Raw genomic sequence first — 24,462 nt, forward strand, 5'->3', positions numbered from 1 at the left:
GGCCTGAAATGGCCCGATGCTTTACCTCTCCCCAGGAAGAAGGAATACTATTAACCCATGGCAACAACTCTAAAACTATGAGAATTTACTAATCCCCCAGAGCATTACCTTCTCTGGAGTGCTTTGTGCCTTATTTATCATATTCCTCACTTGATGGAAGCCTGACTGCTAAGAACTTCAAAATGCTCCGACTGTTTTCAATACAGCCATTTCCAGTTTTCCTTTGGAGTACTTGGGACGCTACCCTGGATTGAAATCTTGCCCAAGAACGGGTTAGTGTAACTAACTCTTCAAAATGTGGCTTAGAGTTGCCTTTGCCCCACCATGGACAGGAGGGTTGGGAAATCTGCTTAAAACACCAGCGAAGACTATTTTGTTTCAGGTATTGACCTTACTAATTGTGTACGTATTGGTTCAGTCCATCTTCTGTTGTGCAAACATTGTTGTGGGAAAGGAGAGAACGAGGCCTGATGCAGCATATAGTAAAGGAAGAAGGAAAGGAAGAAACGTTTGGACTAATGATGACAGTATTTAATTCCTGGGAAAGGATCTTCCCTTTGCAGTGCTGGCAGCTTCAGCAGGTACCTGGAGCTATAGACCTCTGGCTTTGCTTGATTCAGCTGGGGAAAATGTGGAGCTGTCTTCAGCCACAAATCTCCCATGGGGCCTTTTCCAGTGAACCACGACTCCTAAGGGGAAAAAAAGAAAAAAAGCCACAGTGAGAGCTGAGAAGAGCAGGCGATCCCCAGAGCTGTCATTTCTGTCTGGGAAGGCAACCAAGGCCTCTCTCAGGAGTTTGTTCCATCCATCAACCAATTTGCCGGGCTGCCAAAGTCTATCAGTGAGGAGAAGGAGAGGGAAGGCAAATTCAGACTCAGCACACGTTGATCCTGGCCTCCCAGAGCTGCCTTAAGGAACAGGGAAAGATTCAACTTCACCACTCCTCAGCCAAGCAGAGATGCTGGGAAGGAGGCATCTTGCTTCCTCAGGTGTCAGTCCAGCCCCACCTGGGGGAGATACATCGCAGCTGTCTCTGCCCTCCTGTTGAGCAGGGCTACTAGCCCCTACCAGCTCACCAGGGACTTTCAGCACATGCCCCTGAAGCTCTCTGGGGGCTTTCCCTGCGTGTACCTGCTGGAGCACAGTCTGGCCCACCTTCTGCTACAGCATGCTCCTCTGCCCAGGAAGCACCTCAAAGGCACAGATGAAGTACTTACAGTGCTCATCTCCAGCCAAGTCTTCTCCAGGAGGTTGCCATAGTCTTCACAGGCTTGGAGGCCCTGCTTGAGGCACAACAGGCTCTGCTCTTCATTCCCCAGCATGAGGAAAATGTAAGCTTGCAGGTGGTAAACTCTGGGGTAGAAGACGGGGCTTGTAGAGCACCGAGAGAAAACCTCTTCCGCAAGCTGCCCAGAAAACAACAGAGAAGCACGTTGGGAGAAGTCACAGAGCTCAGCGACGGCTTGGCACTGAGAAGGCCACCAATTCCCCAAAGAGAAAAACCAGCCCTAAAGAGACAAGGAGTGCACAGCTAGCAAGGCTGAGATGCCGCACAAATCTCTCCTGAGCCCTAGGACCTCATATGGAGCAGGCATTTCAGCAGAGCTCACTAGCTCATGGCTCTGCAAGTCTCTTCTCCTCTCTTGCCGACCATTCCCACAAGGGAATTCTCACATGCCCAGGAAGAACGCCTTCACCTGACTGCCTTCTTTTCCATCTCTTGCTGACACCTTTGCGAGAGGAGTCTTTTGCCATGTTGCTCTCTAACCCACTACCCTCTGGCACTGCCCTGACTCCATGCTGTCATGGCTGCTGCGACCCGCACAGGTCAACCCACTGCTGCTAGCAACACGGCTTTCCCTAGAGTCCCCTTGCAACATGCGCCTCCCCTTCCTCCTCATCCCTCACCCTTAGAGCCCTGGTGCGGCTCTCACGGGCCCTCGCCGATCCGTGCTCAATGTCCTTCTTCAGCACCAGGCTGTGACACTCCAGGAGCCGGCTGCACGCTTGGCTGGCCACAAGGGAGGCACCAGTTCTCTTCAGCAGCCTCTTGGCCTTTTCAAAGGGCTTCTGGAAGTTGTCCCACTGCCCAAGCCTTGCAAACCTACATTGTCCAGAGAAACACACACACACACACACATTTTGTAGAGATGAAGTAATCAAAAGGTCTCCTAGGCTATAGCCTCCAGCCCCAAGCTGGCTTTCAGAGGCAATGCATCTTATAGGAAAAGGAAGTTACTGGGGGCATGTTGGGGCCGTGTTGGGGACATGGGGGGGGTGAACTGCAGTGTGTTGTAGCTCCTCTTGGTTAGCATCACTCAGAGCAGAAAAGGGGAAAAGGAAAGCTGTGGCCAAATGCCGCCAGTCACCCTTCCCTGGCAGGGCTCCACAGAAGCACATCCCGGGGCTCCTTGCCACCTTGCTCACAGTGCACGGCTCCCCCGGCCCCTTTCACCACAGTGCCCCAGAGATGGCCGCCTTGGTGGACATGCGATGGGGGGATGTGACAAGGCCAGAGCTCCCACCTTCCCTGCCACAATCACTGCCTGAGCCTCTCCGTGCTCAAAGCAAGTCTCTAACTTACCAAAGAGCCAGGCATGAATACAGTCCAAGCAGGATGCTGCTCCGTGACTTGAGAATGCAGTTGGCTTCATTCTGCTCGACGAAGCTCCTGCACTCTTCAAATGACTTGTACTGCCACCCTGCAATACAAATGGGTCTCAGAGAAGCAGCACCTCCCTCCCCGGCTTCAACTTGCCTCAGGCATTCGTAGCAGCAGAAGGCTCAAGCACAGCCAGGGAAGTTCTTGGCAGGCAAACCACTCAGAGGGCAAGCAAACCACACAGGAAGGATGCAAGGGCTCAACTTCTACCCTAGCTCCTCAGGGCTCTTCAAGCTCCACAGAAATGCCCTTGAAGGCAAGGGCAGAGAACATCAGGAAGGAAAAAAGAGAACTCACAACTCCCCTGAGAGCATTTTCCACTGCAAAAGCTGCAGCTTTCTACCACTGCACAAAGGCATGCTGCCATTGATCAGCAATGACAGGGACCCCAGAGCACAGGCTCTTAGGTGCCTTCTGCTCAGGCACATCCCAGCACTGCTAGGCCTGCTTCCTGGGAAGCCAGAGCAGAGTGAGTCGGAGAAGAGGTTTCAGAAAGGGCAATCTCAAAACACAGCAAGGAAAGGGGATAATTAAAAGCTTTGTGAAATTACTCTTTGCTCACATGTAGAAAATGGAAAAAGAAAAAAAAAAAGGAGGGGAAAAAAAATCAAGAGACAAACACACATGCACACAGCCAAAAGGCCAAGGACTCTGTCGAGGAAGTAAAAGGATTGCTGGGGGCTCTGGGGTCATTGTTATATCAGGAGAAAAACCACTTTGGCCAGCACAATTGTTTCCGTGTTTCCAAAGGGTAGAAGATACTCCACAAGTCTTGTATTGCCGGTTCCTTTATGCCTGCCCTGGGGGGGCTCTGCCTGTTTAAATCTTGGACAAAGCCACCAGTTCTGGCCGACAAGTCCAGTATGGCAGTCTTGCCTGACCAGGAAACAGGTGGGCGTCTTTGCAAGCCTCCTGGCTCTCCGGGACCTGATCACTGAGGACTCACCAGCATCAAGCAAGAGGTCTAAGCAGCAGGAGAAGAAGCACGCCTGCCCAACGATCCTGTGCTCTCCAGACACCTGCTTCTCTAGCCTGCGCAGCACTGCCTCACATTCAGGGTACCTGGGGAGGAACACGATGAGCCTCCATGGAGCGTCTCCATGGGGTGGGAGCCCAGTCAGCACCTCCAGACACTTCTGCTCCCCTTCCCAGCATCCCTCTCTGCCTCGCTTTCCCTTCTTTGCTCTTTCTCACAACTCCATCCAAGTTTCTCCATCAGACTTTTCTGCACCCAAAGGTCAGCCCCCTGACACTGGGCAACCAGCAGTCTCTCCGGCACCATGATTACCTCATCTGGAGAAAGAGCGCTGTGAAGAGCGTCCTGAGAACCACGTAGTCCAGGTCGGGCTTCTGCAGCTGCATGCAGAGCCTCTCGGCGCAATAGCCTGGGAAGAAAACAAGCAGGCTCGCACAGGCTCTCTCTGCAGAGACTCCTTCTCGCAGGCAGCGGGGGCAGTACCTACCTACGTCGATAGACAGGGGCAGATTTCCCAGGCTGAGGGTCAGATGGGACAGGGCCTGGGCGAAGCTGGCAGTGTTTAATACCCCTCCTCCAAAGAGCTGCACGTCAGCGCTAAGCTGCATGGCCGTCCGCCCGTATTGCAGCCACTCTTCCCGGCAGCCCAGGTTCTGGCAGCACAGCGCATATTCCAGGTAGGAGAAGAGGACCTAGAAGGGTCCAAACAGGACAATGCACAGGACTGAATCTCTCCAGGGTGATTCTCTGGCCTAGAGGGGACAGGCCATAAACCCAACTGCCAGCTTCTCTCTTCTCTTGTACTCCCAGGGCTCTCACCCATGCGACAAATGGCTCTTGCTACTGCCACTGCTAACTGCAGCCGTGTCTAGGCAGGGGCCCCCGTGCGTTGCACACAAGCATTCTCAAGAGCCACAAGGAAACGACAGACTACAGAAAGTGGTGCTGGCTTAAAACCAGAACCAGCTCCACGCTTACAATTATGAAACAAATCCAAGGAGAGGAACAACCAAAAGGAACAGCAACCCACGTCTTCTGGAAGTTCATGCAGAAAAGTGCAGGCACACGTGCATCTCTGTCATCTTTGGGCTCTTCTTGCTGGGGGCAGGCCTGGTGGTACTCTTGCCAGGCCAGGGGAAAGGAGCTATGTCAGAAAGGGGTCTGCTGCTGCTGCAGAGAGAAGGCACTCACGTGACTCGCATCCTCGGACTCCTCGGCCGTGTTCACCTTCATGAGCCCTGCCAGGCGGGACAGCCTCCGGCTGCTGCAAGTGCTTTCCAGGCTGAAGAGCTGCCACAGTAAGGACAGGCAGTGGCTTTGCCGGAACAGCCAGGGGAGCCTCTCCCTCCTGCCATACAAGGGAAACTGCTGGGCCACAGCCACTAGCTGCACAGTGCAAAGTCCAACGGGATGGCGGAAGCAGGGGGACGGAGGAGGCAGCTGCGCCTCCTCGCAGGAGGGCTGCAGCGATGCAAGCGGGAGAACCAAGCAGTACCACTGAGGAAACAGGACTGCTAAAGAGGGTGTCTTGGCACTACAGCCCAGGCAGGCCAAGCAAAGCTGGGCCCTGGGAGGAAAAGGGTCATTGCACGGGAGGCTTGCACCTGGCTACAGCCTCTGAGCTTCCTCGTTCCCACATCTCGCCTCCACTTACCCCGCCAGGCCCACCTCCTGCTCCCGCCAGCGCACTCCCTTCCCCTCTCCAGCCTCTACTCCCTGCTAACATCTCTCTGCTCCCACTCACACCAGCCCCCATGCCAACGCCCCAGGAGCTCCCCATCACAACCCCCAGCTCCTCCATCCATTAGCCTCCAGCTCCCTCAGCTGCTTTCCCCCTGCACACCCCACAGCCTCCACACTTATGCATAGAAGAGCCTTTGGAAACACGTTCACCAGCACAGTCCACATAACATGTGCTGACATACAGCCCTGCTCTGGGAGACTTGCAGCGCAGGGTAAAAATCGGACAAACTTGCTCGCGTGACCTTCCTGCCAGCGTCTCATCAGAAACGGGTCACTCAGAGCACTGGTCCCAAGCTCAAGCATCTGCACTGCCTTTAAGCAAACCAAATGCTCTCAGCAGCACCACCAAATGCAGCTGCAGCCCTCACAATACAAGCCTGCTTTTTACGCAAATGCATGCCTCGCTCTAATGCTTGTACACACGGGAGTGTCAGGCTCCGTCGTTCCCCATTCTACCCAAACCTCGCTACTTTGTGCCTCCGTCTTGCTAAGACCGATGCATCAGGCAAAGCCTGGGCATAAGCCTTGGCTGGTTGGGGCCTAGATGCCCACGACCAGCTATGAAATGGCTCTTCCTTCCCTTCGCTTTCCCTTCTGCTTCTCACCCTGCCTCCTGATGAAGGGAGGAGTCTTTGTTCTTCTTGTGAGAGGCATGCTCGGACTTTTCCAGCACAAACTGCAAGAAGGCGCCAGTGGAGGTCTTGGGGAATTTCCTCTTCAGCAGCCTCAATGCCTTCCTGATCTTTTTCTTCGCCAGCTCCATTTGTCCCATATTGTAGCAGACCTGCACAGCAAAAGGGCTTTTAAGGCAGTCCCGTCTGGCATGAAAGGTCATCCCAAGTCAGTCAAGCAGCCCCAGGCACAGCAGAGAATCCTGAGCCTCCCGCCCTCTTGGGAACGCTGAGAGCAAGGATGCTGGGAAGGGTCCCAAAGGGCTCCGATTCAGCAGACACCCAATTGCAAGTCTCTGGCGGAATCAAGGCCAGAACCTCAACTGCTTTTGGCCGGAGGGCGAAGTGGGCCCAGGAAAGGCTGCTGAGAGCAGTCGTGGCTAGAAATGCCAGGGATAGCCTCCCCCAACCCCCAGGAAGGCATCCAACTCCACCCACCAGCAGAGCCCACAAAAACCTCCCTGTCACCTTACCTCCCCTTGGAGGCTCAGGAAGGTGGCTTCTTCAAAGCACGCAAGCACATTTCCTTTCTTAGCCACCGAGTTCCTCAGCGCTTCTGCTTTGTTCAGGGTCAGGAAGGCCTTTGAACAAACACACAGAGTAGCTGAGCATCGCTGCCAAGCCTGCCTCCAGCCCCATCCTTCCCGCTTGCCTCCAGCATCTCTCTGAGGAGGGCCTGCATCTGGCCCGGCGATGCCCACCCGAGCACAGTCACGCTGCCTCTCACACCACGGGCACAAGCACTCCCTCCTACCACCTCTTTGGAGGTGCACCTTGCGCAAAGGGCCTGCTTCACTGCCCTGTCTCTCTTGCCACAGGAGAGGCAAACAGGAGGCAAACTCTGCGCCTGACCCCAGCAATTCATACCCGAGTCCCCACAAAGGCATGCCCCCAGGCATGCCCTATTGCAGTGGGGAAATGGGCTTGCTCAGGGCAAGGCACTTGAGAGGACGCCATGGGCAAAGGGGCTCTGGCGAGCAGGGCAACTCACCAGGTAGTTGTTGCAGACGTGCAAGTAGGCAGCCGCACCCTCCAGCAGATAATAAAAGGCTCTGGCATCGTTGCCCATTGCCATGTGATGGTGAGCCAAGGGCACAAGCACCAGCTCCACGATGGCCTTGCAGTTGCAGGAACACACGACACCGTGGGTCCACGGGGTCTTGCTGGGCACCTTACAGATCCCTTTGGTCTTAGCCAAAAACCGCTCTGCCGCTCTAGTCAGAGACAAGATCACGGAGAAAGAAGACACCAAAGAACACGCTAGCGTCACCAACACTGCTCTTTCAGCCTACACTAATGACACGTTCTAGCACAGCATGAGGCCACGTGCATACAGGCATCACGCGGGGGCCATGGGTTTCACAGCCTTCCCAGGCATGCTGAGTGAGCTCGGTCACTCATTCTTTCTGCCCCACACAACGGTGACCTGCACCCAGAGTTTCCCTGGGGCATTCCAGGTTACAATTGACACCATCGACTCCTGAGTGGGCAGGGACCCCCCATCCTTGCCCTGTCTTCCCGCTGTGCTCCTTCCTCCCTTCCACTCTTGCCTTCTCTCCTTGCTCAAGACCTTTGGCTCTCCCCTAACGGCAAGCAAAGCCAGGACAACTCACTGACACGGCACTTTTTGGCAAGATTCGTTCCCTGCCAGTGCAGTGATGTCGACCAATATACTGGGCACTCGGGGGAGGAGCCCCGGGGCCCCAGAGCACAGCGACAGTGTGCTCAGGCAGGGCAGAACTGGCATGAGGAGCAGCAGCTCCCCTTTTCAGCACTGGCAAGCTATTTGTTTGGCTACAGCTGTAACAAGGAGGCATGAGCACAGATCCTGTTGGGGCCTTTGCTGACCCTGCTCTGGAGGAACACTGCTCTTTTAGGCAGCCAGAGAGACCAGCTGGCATTTCGGTCACCTTCTACAAGCCACCCTGCTCCCAAGGGCTGCTTTGCCCCTGCACAGCTTGCAACATTGCTCTCGAACAGCTAGAAAGCCAGGGCTGCTCCACTCTAGTGACTAGCATCACTGGGATCCCACAGGCTTCCTCAAAGATGCTCACCTCCATGGCCATCTCAAGCCAGCTCCCACAGCTGGGGGCCTGCTCTTTCCTAAGCCAGAGTCACAACCAGCAGCCCAAGCTGGTGCGACTCCACTTGTCCCCTCTGCACACCCTCAGCCCACTGCCTTCAAAAATAATCTTCAAAACCCTGTCTCCTCACCGAAAAGTCTCCTCCAAGAAACTCTTCTTCTGCCCACCATTTGCAGCATCTGCAAAGAAAGCACGGGGTTAAACACCCCCTCCCTGCATATGCACAAAGAGCTGCTTCTTGCCATTCTGGAGCACTAAGAGAAGGAGAGGAGAGCCAAAGGCACTGACGGCACCTCCCTTCCCGGCCCCTTCCCCTGAGATCTGCCTTCACTGTGCGGCTGCTATTTCTCCAGACTTAGCCCAGCTCGGCCAAGGGTACTAGACGCACTAGCAAATACACCTCAGCCTGCTGAGCCGTGGGTGCACCCCGAGGCTCTGGTCTCTGCAAGGAGATGGGCTGCTCTCCTGTAATTCTGGGGAAACGCAGCAGGACACTCAAGGGCAGAGAGGCTCTACGCTGTGGCCACATCATGTCTCTTGTTGCACACCTGTGCTCAGTGGAGAACTGAACTAGTCCTACAAATGCAGCTGCCCTGCACTGAAAGCATCCCCAAGCTTGTGTGAAATGGCTCTGCAGGCAGGCCTTGAGATAGAGGAGCACTGCAATTATGTGTGCAACAACAGTGGGCAGGGCCCAGGCTCCAGAGCACGGCACAGGGCATACCCGTAGTGGTGGGGAGCTCATCCGTCTTCATCTCCTCGCTTGCTGCCTGCGAGGCCTCCCAGCTGCGCCAGTAGCAGTCGCTGCCATGGTCCTCACAGCTCTCTGCCTCCTGGGTGCTGCCGATGGCAAAGCGGTGGAAGGCAACAAAGTCCCCTCCGCCACAGCACTGGCACTTGTGCACGTGCCTCTCCAGGAAGGCCACACACTTGCGGTGCATGGCCACCCCCTGTCCCTTCGGCCACAACTCGTAGGCAGCCTCCTGCAGCAGCGGGGCGCAGAAGGCCAGCACACCAGACTGCAGCCTCGCCATCTTCTTGGTCTCGTCCATGGATGACTTCTGGGCATCTGAAAGGCAACGGGGCTTCCCATCAGCCAGAGCTGGGGCCAGAACTCAGGGACGCCACAGCTGCACAATGAAAGACAGGCCTTGGCGTGCATCCTTGGCAGGAAACCAGCGCTCCTGCATTCAGAACCTCGCGGCCATACAGCGAAAGGGCCCAGCTTGCCTTCCTCAGACTAGCATGGCCAGCGCAACAGGCTGCTAGCCTGCTCTCCCTGCCAACAGACAGTGTGTGCAGCTGCGCTCCAGGTGGGAGCTGGGCATGCTGCCAGCAGCAGAAGCAAGACACAGCCAGCTCTTTCTGCCCGCTCTGCAAGGCACTCCCAGCCTCCTATGCTCCCCCCTGGGCTAGGGGGCAATAAAAATCCACTGCACAAAATCCCGCATCGGCACACTGCGGGAGGCTGCGCAAGCATGTCAGGGCTTTCATACCCCTTTCCCTGCATGTGCTATGAGCTGCGTTTGCAGGCAGGAGAGCAGAGGGACTCAGAGCAGCTCACTGCAATATTGCCCTCCAGCACAAAGCTAGTGGCACAGGCTAATCTGAAATGGACTTGTCAGAGCTTTTAACAACCCATCCCTAACACCCACGGTGCCCTGAGCATTACACGCTTCCACTGGGGCAGTGCAGCGTGCTCTGGGGAGCCCCACCAAGGACATAGCTGGGGGCAGCAGCAGGAACCTACAGGGCTCCCAGGCTCCTGCTACCACCACTTACCATTCTCCTCCTCCAGAGAGGTGCCTGACCCCTTGGTGGGAACACTGCTCTCTTCTGCCACCTTTTCAGCATTCAGCCACTTCAGGATGTTGCATCGCACCAGGTCACTCAGCACCTTGTTCATCTTGGACCTGCTCCACCCGGGAAGCATGTGGAACAGCAGCTCGGTGCTAAACAGCGGCCCTAGGATGGCTGCACACTTCAGAACCATCTGCTCCGAGGGCTTCATGCTGTCCAGCTCAGCCAGCGCAATCCCTGTCCAAAACAAGCCACAGCTCTCTCTCTTGCCCACTCCCCAGGCTCAGGCTGCACAGGCTGCATTAGCTGCAACACCCGACATGGTAGATTTTCCCCATCTTTCCTAGGGACTCAGCCCCTTGGGCAATCACAACCCAGGGCACATGTCTTCAAGACGGCTCTGCTCCTACTCGAATCACAGGAAACAAGGTCGTCGGAAAGCAGAGATGCTCAAACGAATGCTCCCCCACCACGGATGAGCAGGGCAGCATCCAACACATGCATACATCCCGGGATGCGGCTTGCCAGCTCTAGGGTGTATTTATGCCCGCAGGGCACACAGACAGAGAGCCCTTCCCCCACCACTGAGGCCGACTCAGAGCTCCCCACAACCCTTGCCTTCACTTGGTCACACAGGACTTTCCCCTTCTTTGACAAAGCAGCTCTTGCAACAAGAACACTTTGGAAACTAGGAGCTTTCTGCCACCTGCATTCTGCCAGGGCTCAGCTAGAGGGCAGCCATGCTCATTCACAGCTTCCCATCCAGCACCCCCTAGAAAGGGGGATTTCTGGGCCAGCCCAGAAAACAACAGGCAAAGAGAGATTCACAAGATGGCTTTGGTTGCCGTTCAGTGTCTTGAGAGCAGCATGAGCTGGAAAACTTACAAACAGAACAGTAAGGTGAGAAGCCTAGTTCAAAGCTCAGTCAGAGCCAAGTCAAATACTCCCCAGCAATGCATTTGCTCTCGCGGAGAAGAGCGAAACATTACAGTGTGGCCCCAAGAACTTCTTTTCTCCTATTCTTCACCGAGAGCAGACAACACGCTCCCAGGTGGGCCACACCCAGGAGGGGAAAAACACTTCGCACAGCCACAGGCATGTTTCTCCATGGAAAATCTAATGGGACCAGAGCAACCTTCCCAGCAGAGTCCCAGAGTGCAGAGGGCTACCTCTGCAGCACATGGATGCCCAGAGTTTCCAGCTCATGTCCCGGGAAAGGGACCCAGCACAGCCGCCAGCTGCCACAGCGGGGCTCGGCCCCTCACCTTTTAATGTGGGGGGAAGCATGGTGTTCTGCAGGGTCACGTCCGGTCTGATGGTGCACACCCTGCGGTCCTTCCCCGTGCTGGAGCTCCACGTTGCTGCAGTGGTTGAAGCCTCCATTACAGAAGCTGAGTGGAGCAAGGGAGCAGGAGAAAGCCATTAGCAAAGGGAGACAATTCATGTCATGACTTCCTGCTTGCAAACATTACCAAAGCCACCTTAGCTAGGACAAGGCCTGCGTTAGGTGGGCAGATGCACTCGGCCTGCCCCCAACACGGTCGCTAAGAAGAGCAAAACACTGCCCTTGCATACCTTTGCTTCCAGAGCCCTTCCCCAACATTTCCTGTTGCCAGGCAGTCTTCCCAAACACTCCCAAATCAAAACTTCCAGACTTTCTAGCTGGGGAAGGAACGCCTCAGGACGGAAAGCAGCAGTGTTGCTACTGTCCCAGAGCCAGGCACATTGCCAGTGCTCATCCAAAAGGGCAGGTCACTCAGGGCTGCTGCCAGAGCCATGGCAAGCTGGTTGGCATTCATCTCCAGGTGGTGTTACCACTGCCTTCTTCACTTAGTAGCACCTTTGTGGGGATTCACACTTTGGCATTCAAGTTTCCAAGGCCTGTCCCTTGCCTCCGGGTGGGTTTGGTGACAGACTTCTTTGCAAGTGACCTTTTTTGCCTTTTGCCAAGGTAAATACATGCACATTCCAATGCCTAATAAACAACACACATGCGTCTGCCTGAGAGCAGAGTTCTCCAGTGCAGCCCAAGAATTTGGAGTGGGACTGAAAGTGAGAAGGAAGGGATTTTCCACAGGTCAGACAGCAGCACTTTAGAGGCCCCCATGAAAACCCCCCCGCATGGGGCATGCTACAGGCAAAAGAAATGTGCCCTGCTTGTGCCTAACAGGGCTCTTGTGTTTAATCTCTCACTCTCTTTAACCAGAGGATCCCCAAAGCCAGCTTGCGGTCATGCTGCTCTGCCTTTGCCTGCCCTGACCCCAGACATTGCACTTCCTAAGCAACTGCACTCAGGGACAGAAATTGCTCTTCCCTGCCTCCTGACGCATGCTTCAAACTACGCTTTGGCCTACAAGGCAGAGGAGAAGCACAGCAGGGGCTCAGAAAAGCCCGAGTCCTCGGCCCACCTGCTGATGAAGACAGTTTTTCTGACCAACAAACACTTAGGGTGTGGGCAGGAACGTAAAGTGCGCCGATGACATCTACCCATATCGTGAAGATCATGGGCCCAGCAGGAGCTCTCCTTTCAGCGGCGGACCAGACATTGCTGACTCCAGGGATCCATTTTCCTTTCCCTGCCCTTAGGTTTTTTCACTAACCCACTCAACTCTTCTGGCCCTCTTTCCGTTCCTCTAAATCCCTCCCCACCCAACATCCTTTAGCTCCCTCCAGCCTCAACCCTTTAGCATTCATCCCCCAGCAGGTCTTACAGCAGCTGGCACCGAGGGGCATTGATAGAATCAGTCCAGCCGTGTGGCTGTGCACAAGGAACACTGCAGCCACGGGACTCACAGTACTGGGCCAGAATAAGCACCCCGCTTCATACAGGTTCAAAACAAGAGCAGTGCTTAGCTTAGTGCCAGGCAGCATCTCTTCTCCTCCTTTGAAACTGGCTGCCACGGCACCATTGCTTGGCCTCTCAAAGACACCAAAACTCCCCAGCTTCTCCTTTGGCTGTCCCAGCAGCAAGGCATGTACAGACCCACACCCCATCCACACCAAGCTTTGTATGGCTGCTAGAGCTGACTGTTCCTAGGTCACAGGGGAACCCCCAGGCAAGAATGTGCTGTGGAAAATGCACCACAGCCGCTAGGCAGGCAGCCACAAAGGTGCTTACTGAAGAGGCTCTCCCACTTGTCCTCTCGTTTCTCTTCCTTCCCCAGTGGGTGGAACAAGAGCAAGTCGTGGCGGTTAAGGTAGCACAGCAGTTCCTCACAGTAATAGGGGATGCCATAGCTTCTTTGCATCAGGAACCTGCAAAGGAGCAGATCCAGCACTCACTGACACAGGCAAAGTAAGGCACGTGCACACGTTCCAGATGGGTGCTGAGCCACTCGGGCGTAACGCAGGAAGCAACGTCTTCACCACAGCTCCACCTCACTTGTGAAAGGGCCACAACTCCCACTGGCTTTGGCACCTGAGCCACCCAGAAGCTACAGCCTTTGCTGGAATCCACAGGAAAACCATCGTGGACAGAGCCCAAGGCACAGAGCAGTAAGCCTCGTCTTTCCTGTCCCCAGCAGCCTAGATCCTCTCCGGCACCAGGGAGAACCTAGGCCCCAACGAATCACCCCCACAGCCCCGCCACACAGACAAACGCCTTTGCCACACCTCAGCCATGCCAGGGTGCAGGACCACTTCCTTCCTGCCTTCCAGTGCAACACAGGCGGCCTGACACCTCCTATGCTCTGTGCCTGGGCAGCTGCCCACTCACAGCTCACAACTGTGAGCATCTGACACTGGCTAGAGGCACTGGCCCTTCCAGAAGCCCTGCACTGCCTTTTCTAGGGGTTCATTCTCTTCTGCTCCCTGCACAGGTTCAAGCGCTCAGGAAGAGCTCAGAGGCCCTGCCTGCGACTTACGTCTCTAGATCCTGGGGTATGCTGGCAACTCCAAGGGCCTGGCAGGCTTTCTGCACCACAGCGGAAGCCTTCAGCCCTCCCAGATGAACAGAGGTTGTTTTCTGCAACTTCGGGATGTCTGCTGCAGCTTTGCAAAGCCTCTGTCTTCTACAGTGACCGGCAGCGAAGCCCATCACCATAAAGATCGAGACGTCCCTGAGCACACTCCACAGAAGACTCCAGGAGAGAGAGTCGATGCAGTGGGCATTGTCGATGACAAATATGATGACTTCTTCTTCAACAGCCTGAAACAAACAGCTTGCTCTGGGTGCATTCTGATGGGTTCTCAAGTAGCTTCCACAGGAGCAACTTTGGCCTCTCTCTCTCTCTCTCTCGAGAGAGAACACTGTGAAGTCCCTTTCCTCTCCCCAGCTACTTAGGCATTCAGAATCTTAATGACTTGCAATTTCTCTGAGACTTCAAGGTCTCTCACGGAAGGTGGTACAGAAAGACAGCGTTGCTTCTCCCAAGCATGTGCCCACCAACTTTATGGGAGGAAAGTTATCAGGGGGTATGGGCAGGGGTGCTTAGGCTCTGAAGGACAATGACTCAAGTACATGGTCCTCCCGCCAGCTCCCACCACTCGCCTCCAGAACCCTCCACCTGCAGGGCTGTTTTCCTTTTCTGACCCACGATGGAGAGAATAGTTCACCTTCTGCAGCACTTTCTTCAAAACCGCCTCCAGCTCCAGTTGCCTTTGAGTGCCACTCATCTGGGAAACCGCCTTCGAGAGGGGAAACTGCCCAGAAAAGCACAGTCAGAGAAACAGCCTTTCAGGGGCTTTCAGCACACCTACCCAGCACATAACACCAACCCAGCAAAATGCCTCTCCTGGCCTCAGCATCATCCCTCTCCCCATCACAGTTGCAAGGAGACACAGGGCAGACATCACCTGGTGCCTAGAACAGAGGCCCTCTGAGGCCTGAGGGTCTCTAGCAGAGCTCCTGGGGGTGGGAGGAGTGAAGAGCTTGTTCTCTCACGATGGGAATCTCAGGAGGGAGCAGACCACTCACGCAGCAGTCAGCTCAACACAAGGTCATCAGCCCCACCTCCAAGCTACTCTTCAAAGCCCCTTCCAGGGTGCTGAGCAAGACATCAGGAACTACGTGCACCAGCCTGGCACCTGAGCTCACCCCCAACAGGGAGCCCCCCCGCTGCACCCAGGAACAGAAGCCTGTGCTATATCCCCCTGCTCTTGCCACCAGCGAGCGGAGCGACTCCCCATCAGAGCCTCCAAATGACAAAAGCTCACAAGCAGCCCTTTGCCAGGGCCAGAGAGGGTCTCGCCTCTCACCTTAACGAGGAAGAGTTCATTGAGGAGGCAGTAGCTGCTCTCTTGCATCAGCCCTCGGAGCTTTGCCTGCAGGACAAGCTGTCTGGCACTGCAGGATTTACAGGCCTGGAGGCCCAGGGCCATGGCCAGCACCATACGGACAGCAGAGTGGACCTGCTTCAGGTTTAGCTCCGTCAGTTCCACGGCTACTACCCTGCCATGCAAAAGCAAAAGGGACTGAGACTCAGAAAGGCATGCAAAGAGCTGCAGACTTCCAAGTCAAAACTAGGAGAGAAGAGACACATCATCCAGGGCTGACTGCAAGGGAACTCTGGACATACAGCCCCAGACGCACTCTTCATCCACACACCTCAGAGCGCTTCACAGAGGGCCAAGCTTTTCCCTCTTCTTACAAGGAAAGGGCACAGAGGGGCAATTCCTGCCAAGCCCCTGGCAGAGCCACCACCAGACCCTGCGTCTCCACAGCTCTCAGCACTCCCCCCCTTGCACAGCAACTTGCCAGCTGAAGCAGCAAGGACCGAGCAAGTTGGGCCTTTGTGTTTCCACTCCACAGCTTCACAATCTGCCTCCTACACCACGGGAGGGAAGGCTTTGCTGCCCCAGTGGGCCTTCGGGATGAAAGCCCGAGGGCAAGCAGCGTTTCTCAGGCAGCCCCTGCCCCCCAGCTTTCTTCTCTGCCCACGCAGCTTGGGCTCTTTCCTTCCCTTCGGGCCCGGCCCAAGGATGCAAGAGGAACAGCACTGACTGCACAAGCCACCTCTAGCTCCCTCAAGAGGGAGTGGGAGAGCACGCAGCTGCTCCTAACCAGGGGCTCCCGGAGGCTTTTCTGGGACGCTGCAGGCCAAGGGCCAGGCGCACTAGCAGAGGGGCTCGAGGATGCCGGGAACATCAGTGGATGGGCAGGGGAAGTGTCCCACAGGTAGCTCTCCAAAACACTCACCTGTGGCCAGCAGCCTGGCCTAAAGAGGCAAGCTCCGTGAGTAAATGGCTCTTTCCAGAGCCTAGCATGCCCTCAAATGCTAGGATGTGCCTTTCTTGACGAGCCACGTAGGCTTCCAAGGCACTTTCAAAGAGGGCAATCTCCTTCTCCCGACCTGTGAAGGCAGACAAGAAAGCAAGCTGCTGGAGCGAGCTCAAAAGCAAACAGCCGTGGGCGTCCTTCCCTCTTGCTGCCACAGCACCTTCTCTCCATCGCCCCTGCGAGCCTGCCTGCACCCAGGGCTCCTTCCCACCCAAACAGCTACACTTTTGCAGCCAGGCCTGCCTTAGAGCACTGACAGGCCCACCTCCCTGCCTCACTCACGCCACAACTCCCATGCCCCCTTTCCCTCCCTGCCTCCCTGCCCACAGGCAAGGGATCTCCTCAGGCATCCTCCCACAACTCCCCACAGTCACCCAGGGCAAGGTCGGAAGGGACAATCTGAGTCACTGCAGGCCCCTAGGGCCCAAAGAGATGCAGAACATCTCCTCCGTGCACCAAGAGCTACAGAACACTTCCCACCTCCCTGCAGCTAAGGCAACATCTTCAGCCCCCAAACAGCTGACAACAGCAGCAGCAGTTACAGGCATCCTGTGTGCGCTGGCATTTCCACAGCAGCAGGCACTCCTCACAGGAAGATGCCCAGGTGCTGCCAAGAAATGAATGCTCGGGACTACAAGGGAGAGAAGCCACTGCCAAAAAAGCTCTGGCAGGCAGACAGACAGAAGGAAAGCTCCTTCCTCATCCTAGCTATGTGCATCAGTTTAGCCCCGAGCCTGGGAGCAACTGCATGCTTGAAAGCTCCCGCCATGCTAGCTGTGGAGCACAGCAGGAAGCACTAGGCGCCTCACCCTGCTTCCCACCTCCAGCTCTGGCCCAACCCCAAACCTATGAACCAGCTACGAGCCAAGGGATGCACCAAACCCTTATGGCCACTGCAGGCAACACCATTCCTCGCAAAACCTTCTCCATTCCCAGACTGCTTCGAACAGCTACCAAGGGCAAGAAACTGGTGTTCAGAAGAGCAAGGCATTCACCTACCGAACAAGGGGCCATATGCAGACCTCTCCTCCATAAGATCCAGGCCAAATATGCTAGCAGAGGAAGAGAAAAACAAAAGTCAATGAAGCAGGCAGAAGCTGAGGATGGAGAGCCATGCGTGGAGCTGAGGATGCACTCTCAGCTACCGCTCTTCTTTTGAGCGCCATGGTATCCTGCCCACGCTCCCACTGCCAAAGTTCATGCTCACCCATGAGAGGGGGAAAACACCAAACAAGCACCAGCAAAACTTTCGGCACAAACAAGCCCAACGGCCACACTGCGACAGCACACTGTATCAACACGCAAGCACCAGAGGCCAAAACCAAAGAAAGCAAAGACAGGAGAAAGAACCCAGGGAGGACCGTTGGCGAGCAGACTGCTTTACCACACGTGACAAGCAAAACAAGCCTCTGGTCCTGCAAACTGCTTCCCTGCGGTTTGCTCACAGGAAGCAATTTATAGAAGGGCAACAGATGCTATCCAGGTAAAGACGAGGAATAAAGAGCTCTCGGTTCAAGCCAGGACGTGCAACAGGAGCACAAGGGTCACTTAGTTGGCCAAGACACCAAGCGCCTGGCATCTTGGGCTCAAGCTTTTCTGTAGTTTCAAAGAGACGGCCAATGCTAATGTTCAAAACGTCATCCAAAGAGAACCTCAAAGCCTGTCCCAGAGGAACAGCTCAAGTTCCACCAGGAAGTGAGTCCCAGCCAGCCACGCTTTCCCAGGGGAACAGCACTGACCAAAAGCTTTCCAAGAGCTTCCTGCTTAGAAGCAGCCGAGAGAAAACCCCCTCGGTGGCTCAGAAATACCACTGCATTAGTCTTGCACGCAACCAAGCAAGCACAGAGCAGAAAGTACAGTTGGAAGCCATCTGGACAGGGACTGACAGGCCACTCTGTGCCTAGAGACACCTACGAGCCTTCTCCACCCCTACTGCATCGCTCCCACTCTCCCAACAGCAACAGGCCCCAAGGGGAACAGGCAAAAAGCACAGCCACACTATGGCTTTCCATCTTCTCAGCCACAGAGGTGGGAGGTGTGGGCAGGGCGGCAGCTCGGTCTCTTTCCGCACAACTCCTCTTTGCTGACCAAGGCTGGACCCTGTGTGCCACCACGCCCCCAGCCAGCCTGCTCAGAGAGGACACTCACAGCTTCTCCGACATCCCCAGGTACTGATAGACAGTGCCAGGATCGCCGACCCCCTTCATCTTGGCCTTCGGCAGCTCCTTGAAGTAAGACTGGGGCAGCCTGGAGGCCGCGTAGGTCGCTGCATCGCAGGACACCAGCCCAGGGTAGTGCTCCATCAGCCGCGCTGCCAGGTTCACCTTCTGGCCCATGACTGCCGCAGAGAGAGAGCACGCATTGACGGACCCAGGAGACCAACCCGCACCACCCTGCCAGGCTGACGGCTGCATCACCGCCAGCACAGGCAAGAGCCAAACCCGGCTGAGCACGACCGAGAGGAACGCCAAGGCTTGGAGCCCATTCCCCCGCCCCACAGTGGGACCCGCTCAGCCTCTGTCGTTCCTGACGGGCCGCAGGCCAGGCCCTCGTCCCAGCCCAGCGCACACGGCCCACAGCTTCTTCCCCGGCACTCTGCCTTGTCCTTCCACAGACCCAGCCCAGGCACCCGCTCCAAGACAAACACCTCGTACCTGTGTATTCGTGCCTGACGCGGTGGCCAACGACTCCGCAGAACGCCGTCCCGCTGGTGACCCCCACGGACACCGCCCTGACGCGCAGGCAGAGCGGCAGGGACTCAGCAGCGCCCGTGCGCAGTGCTGCCTGCCCACCTCCACCCCTTCCCCATCTCCCCGCGCACCGCCAGCCGCCCCAGCAGCGCAGGCCTCGGGGACTGGCAGAGCTCAGGAGCCGGACAGCCCCAGCTTGAAGGGGCTGCGGAGAGCAGCCCGGCGGTTTGGCACCCTTCCCCTAAGGCCCAAGAGCTGCCACGTGCCCAAATCCCCTCCCGACACAAGCAGGCCCCAGCACGTCTCCTCAGCGGGGGGGAGGCGGCTCTCTCTGCACCCCGCCTGCAGCGACAGCAACTTCGGGCCAGGTGCCGTGGCCTGGTCCCGCTCCACACGCCGGGCACCTGCAAGCGCCTGCCCCTGGCCCGCAGGAGGCCGCTGCCCTCGTGGTGGCTCCTTCCAGGGCCGTGAGTGGCCTGTGGTGGCTGCAGGAACTCCCCTGGCTATGGGGGGCGCACCCCAGGGCCATCTGCCACCTCTCAGGGCACGGCCTCCTTCCCCCCAGCGACGGTGGAGGCCAAGCTGCAGGGCACGTCTCCCCGAGAAACCACCGCCCACCTCACCCCGTACCGTCCCGGGCGGCATGCCTCCCCACTCACTCAATTTTCCTCGGCCTTGTGGAGCAGGCGGTGGAGATCTGAATCGCGCTTTCCAAGGCGTGAACGCTCTCGCAGGGCAGCTTTCCTCCAGGGAGGCCAAACACACACAGCAACGTGCAGCCCTGCCCAGGACAGAGGCAGCACACCTTGCCACAACGCCTGCAGCAAACCCTTCCTGCCCTGAGGCTCCAGCCTCCGCCCAGACCAGCAGAGCCTCAGGGCAACCCCAGGCCAGAGGTACCAATCCCAGCAGCGAGGCAGAGCTGCTTCTCCTTTCCCCACTGCTCTAGAGACAGAGCCGCTTCCCTCCGCTCTGCCACCCACGCTTGGGCGCGGGGGCACTGCTCCCCCACGCTCACCTTATCGAACATGGAGATTTTGTTGATTTCACCCTTGTGAGGACGGAGGATCTCCGAAATCAGCACGCTGCTGTCCTGGATAGCCTTGCAGATTTGGGCTAGGTTGACCTTGGCAGCAAACTGCAGCCTCACAAAGAGGCAGGTGACCGGCCGCAGCTCGGATAAGCACGCCAGGGGCTCTCCGTCGTCAATCTGGAAGACAAGAGCAGGGCACCTTCACCGGCCAGCTCTCCCTGGGTGCTTACTGCCTGCAGCAGATACCAAGGCAGAGCACACAGAGGGCCAGTAGCAGGCGCTATCAGAGGAACGAAGAAAGCCTCCCCGCAGTGCAAAGCAGGCATCAGCCTTCGCAAGACAGACACAGAACCGGACAAGAAAGCACTAGGCAGAGAAACGTCTGCTGACAACACCACACCTTGCTGCAGGTATGCACACAAGGGGCCACCCTCAGCAATGCTGTCGCGACTCCAGAGGAATCTCTCTCTTATCACAGGGTCATGGCCACAACAACATCAGTAGGAAATGCAGAGGGCAATCCACCTCCCGCCGCCCGCGTCTCTCTCTGCAGGAGCACACAGCGGGCAGCTTCCTGGCATGTGTAGCACAGTGGACCCGTTTCCCCAGGTTCTCACCTAAGGAAGGGGGCATTTTCTTTGCCTTGTCTGCTTTCTTGAGAACTCCCTCTCTGCAATGCACATCTCCTTCTCCCCTCTCCCCAAAAGGCACCTCCCAGCACCTGTGGCCATACCTTGCGCAGAACACTTGCTGGGATGTACTTCCTCAGCACTTTCCCCAGAGTACGATGAGGGGCCAAGGTAACAGCAGGTCTCAGGATGCCTACGCAAGAAAAATACAGGCGGTCACTGGCAGGATGGCGCTACGAGCCTGGCTACGGGGGCCTTGCAAAGCAGGGGCTGGCACTGCAACTCAGGGAGAAAAATTCTTCGCCCTTTGCCCGTGTGTTCTTCCTGCAGGTGCTCAGCCACAGCAGTCCCCTGGAAGCAGCAGCAGGAAGCAGCCAGTGCCTCCGCTGGAGCACAGCAGGGCCCAAGGCACAAAACCTAACTGCAAGGGGGAGAGGGCAGAGGCCGTTCCTCACTGGCCCCTCAGCAAGCCAGTGCCCATCTTTCTGGGCAGGCACAGAACAAGGCAAAGTTGGCACTCACCTGGCATTTCAGGAGAACAGCAGTTCAGCCGGGCTCGCGTGAACTTGGACAAAAGGTCTTCATGTTCCGACACAGACAGCCGTTGCATGCCTGTAACCTGAAGGCACACGCAGCAAAAGCACTGCCATCGGCCTCCCCAAGAGTCCCAAGGCCCCCTCCTACCCTCCGCTGTCACTTCCCAGAGAAGGGGAGAAGATCTTCGTGTGTCAAGGCCACCTTGCTGGATTTGCGCCGGGACAAACACTGGCATCGGCAGCACACGAGCTGCGCAGCCATCGGCCAAGCATCTCCCCCGTCTCCAGAACAACTCCATGACCCACAGAGGACATTACCAGTAGGGCCAAATCCTGCCAGTCCCTCCTGACCCCACCTCAAACCCAGCAAGCACAGTCCAGAGCTAAGCCTCAGCTGGAAAGGCAACAGCTAGAGCTGCCCACCTCCTTTTACAGCTACAACTCCCTCCACGGCCGTCTCCTCAGCCTTCTCACACCTTCCTCCCTCACCGCCACCTCCAGCTCCTCAAAACCACTCGAGAGGCCATCTCACCCACCTTCACAGCTCCTTGGCCTTTCGCTCTCTTGCTCTTGACCTGGTTCTGGTTGCAGAGCTCCCAGCAGCTGGCTGACAGGATAATTTCACTTGCATTTGCAAGGTTTTGGGCCTGCCAGACTTCACCCACGGCCTTGCCAAGGATCAGGAAGCGCTGCTCCTTTCTGTCTCCAACAGTCAGCAGGGACATGTGCCCTGCAGAGATCCCTGGGGAGAGACAAGCACAGCTGAGGCAGAGAGCACTTTTACCTCCGCAGCCTCCCACCGCTCAACTCTTCACAGGCTCAGTTTGAAGCTCAGCCCTGAAGACAGGCTCCTTCTCTCAACTGCTTCAGCTGGAGGTGCCCATCCCTCTTTATGGAGTCAAGCTTGAGTATCGACAGGGAGGGGGTCCTAAGCGGGGGCCTCCTGGCAGAGGGCCTGAAATGGGCGTCTAGAAAGAGGCAAATGAAGCTGACACTGACAAAGTCTTCACGGGCCAGGGCACCTCTTGCGCTTGCCTACCCCAGAGGCCCAGCACACCAGCAGCTTTGCTGGCCATCTGCTCAGGGTGCATGCAGGCAGCTTGTAACCGGCTGCCTGAGAATGCACAAGAGCCTTCCAGGCAAAAGGCTTCCACTGGCCCCAGGAGGGATCACAACTCTGCCTCAGGGGGCAAAGCACCCTGCAGCCCTGCACAGGGCCATGGAGCCTCGCACGGCGCAGCTAACCCAGTACTCCCCGTACCTAGCTTCATTCGGAGCTTCAGACCCACGGCTGTGTCACGGATGCTGTACTTCTCCTGGATTTGCCAGCAACACTGCAACACCAGGCTGATGGTGTCTCTCAGCTGCGTTTCTCTCGCTCTCCACAGCACCAGCACAGCATCCCCTGCGGAAACCAAGGCAACGGGGGAAGGCTCTGGTGAGACCTGACACTCCCTCACCTGCACCCACCTGCACAGATAGCAGAAACCAGCAGGCGTGCTGAGGGACGTGCACTTGGGGGAAGGCATCCTCCTCAACTACAGCACCCTGCACACAGGGACGCCTTCCCCTCTTCCAGGCCAGCTACAACAGCAGACACGCTGGCAGAGGACCAGGGCGCGCAGCGGGTCTGCAGCAACACTGGCATCCCCACAGCCACTCCCACTCAGCACAGAGATGCAAGGGCTCTCTTGACCCCTCGTTCCTCACATGCTGCCTCAAACCTGAGCTCCCAGGGTACCCCCCCCCCCAACACCTGCACATCAGCGCCATCCCGCTGCAGCTTCCAGCTTGGGGCCCACGATGGCAGCTCCCCCTGAGCACCTGCGTGCCAACAGAGCCACCCCTCTGGGCTTTGCCAGCTTGCCGCTCACTCTGTCCTCTTCCCTAGCATGCCTCTTCAGTGGCAGCAGACAAAGCTAAGGTTCGTTTAGAAAGATATACCTGCAAACTTCAGGATGTCTCCTCCAAAGCCCAGCAGCTCTGCAGGCAAAAGAAAGAGAAGAGTTGCCTCTATGCCTTCTTCAAGGAAGCCGCAGAAGAAGGCACTCTGCTGCCAGAGGAGCACAAGGGCAGCAGTGCATTGTGGGGCACAATTCAGGAAAGCACAGCTGCAGCCTCTCTACTTTGGTCACAGGGACCACAGCACTGGTGCCTGCAGTACCGGGCCCTGCAAAAGGGAGCTAGGGAAGGTAACACGCTCATTTGTCAGCACCAGCGTCCCCACGTCACTTGCACACTGATACTGGCTGCATGCCCCCCCACTCCCCTGGGCCCCAACACCAGCAAAAGCTTCCTCCATCGCAAGAGTCCAGCTGCTCTCGGTGGTCCTCAGGGCCCACAGAAACGCCCAGCCTGCACAAGGAGGCAGCAGCAGGCTGCCCAGCACACCTCTCTCCTCTCCCAAAGAGCAGGCTCATGGCCCCATCGCAGACAGTCCTGCAGAACGGCACTTACCCTCCAGAATGTCACCCATGTAGTCATTGAGGGTTTGCGTTAGCTCATCTGCACCCCGCTCTATGCTGATGCTCTGGCTAAACTTCTCTGTCAGAGCAGTGAAACCTAGAACAGGGACACACAGGCACACAGAAATCAGGAAGTGCCTACATGGCCCGAGGACCTGGCAGCCAGCTTCACGCTCCCACCTCAGAGATCCTGCACATCACATCTCGCCCTGACCTGGCCGGTTACAACAAGCCTTGACCGCCCAAGAGAAACCAACACTCTCGCACTGGCCGCTGCTCCTGGCAGTGTGTGTTCCCCCACACCGCACAGCCTGGAGCAGGTGCCCCTGGCCCACGCTCTCTTGCAGCCCATGGAGGACTGCCTGGCACTGGGTGCCTCCGCCGAGCTCAGCTAGCCGACTCCTGGCCTCTTCCAGTCCTCTCATCTTCTGGAGCCCCTTGCTCCTTGGGACGTCAGCTACCTCCGAGCTCTACTTCCGCCAAAGCGGAAGACGTCAGCAGCAAAGAGAACTCCTCTGATCCATTCGCCACCAGAGGTGGCACCAGGGCTCCAAAAGGCCCGAGGAGTCCCAATGCCTCGTGTCTCTCACTTCTTCTCAACGCTCACCCTTCACAAGCCTTTGACCCACCTGACACATCTGCAAAGAGCAGTACTCCGTGAAAATTCTGAACGCAACCGGTTTCGTGCCTCAAGTCCTCAGACAAAACGAGATCGGGGACGTAAGCAGCTACTTCCCCCAGTCCTGAGCAGTGCTTGGACCTTCTCTCCCAGGCACAAGACATCGTCAGCACCCTTGGGGTACACGGGGTACCTCGGGACAAGACGACCGTGCCCAGCAGGGAGCAGGACAGGATAGCACGGCACCACGCAGGGCTGCGCAATAAGCCTGGGCCTTGGGAGGGGCGGCTGGCCCTCTGCCACCAAGGGGCGGGTCACAATCGGCTGGCAGTGACAT

The 24,462-nt window shown here is 56.9% G+C and overlaps 1 pseudogene; it reads right to left on the reverse strand.

The window, feature by feature from the left end:
• Positions 1–515: 515 nt before the first annotated feature.
• LOC136996282 (adenylate cyclase type 10-like) lies at positions 516–24,462 on the reverse strand (annotated as a pseudogene).

This window comes from Apteryx mantelli, unplaced genomic scaffold (assembly GCF_036417845.1).
Source record: "Apteryx mantelli isolate bAptMan1 unplaced genomic scaffold, bAptMan1.hap1 HAP1_SCAFFOLD_33, whole genome shotgun sequence".
NCBI lineage: Eukaryota > Metazoa > Chordata > Aves > Apterygiformes > Apterygidae > Apteryx > Apteryx mantelli.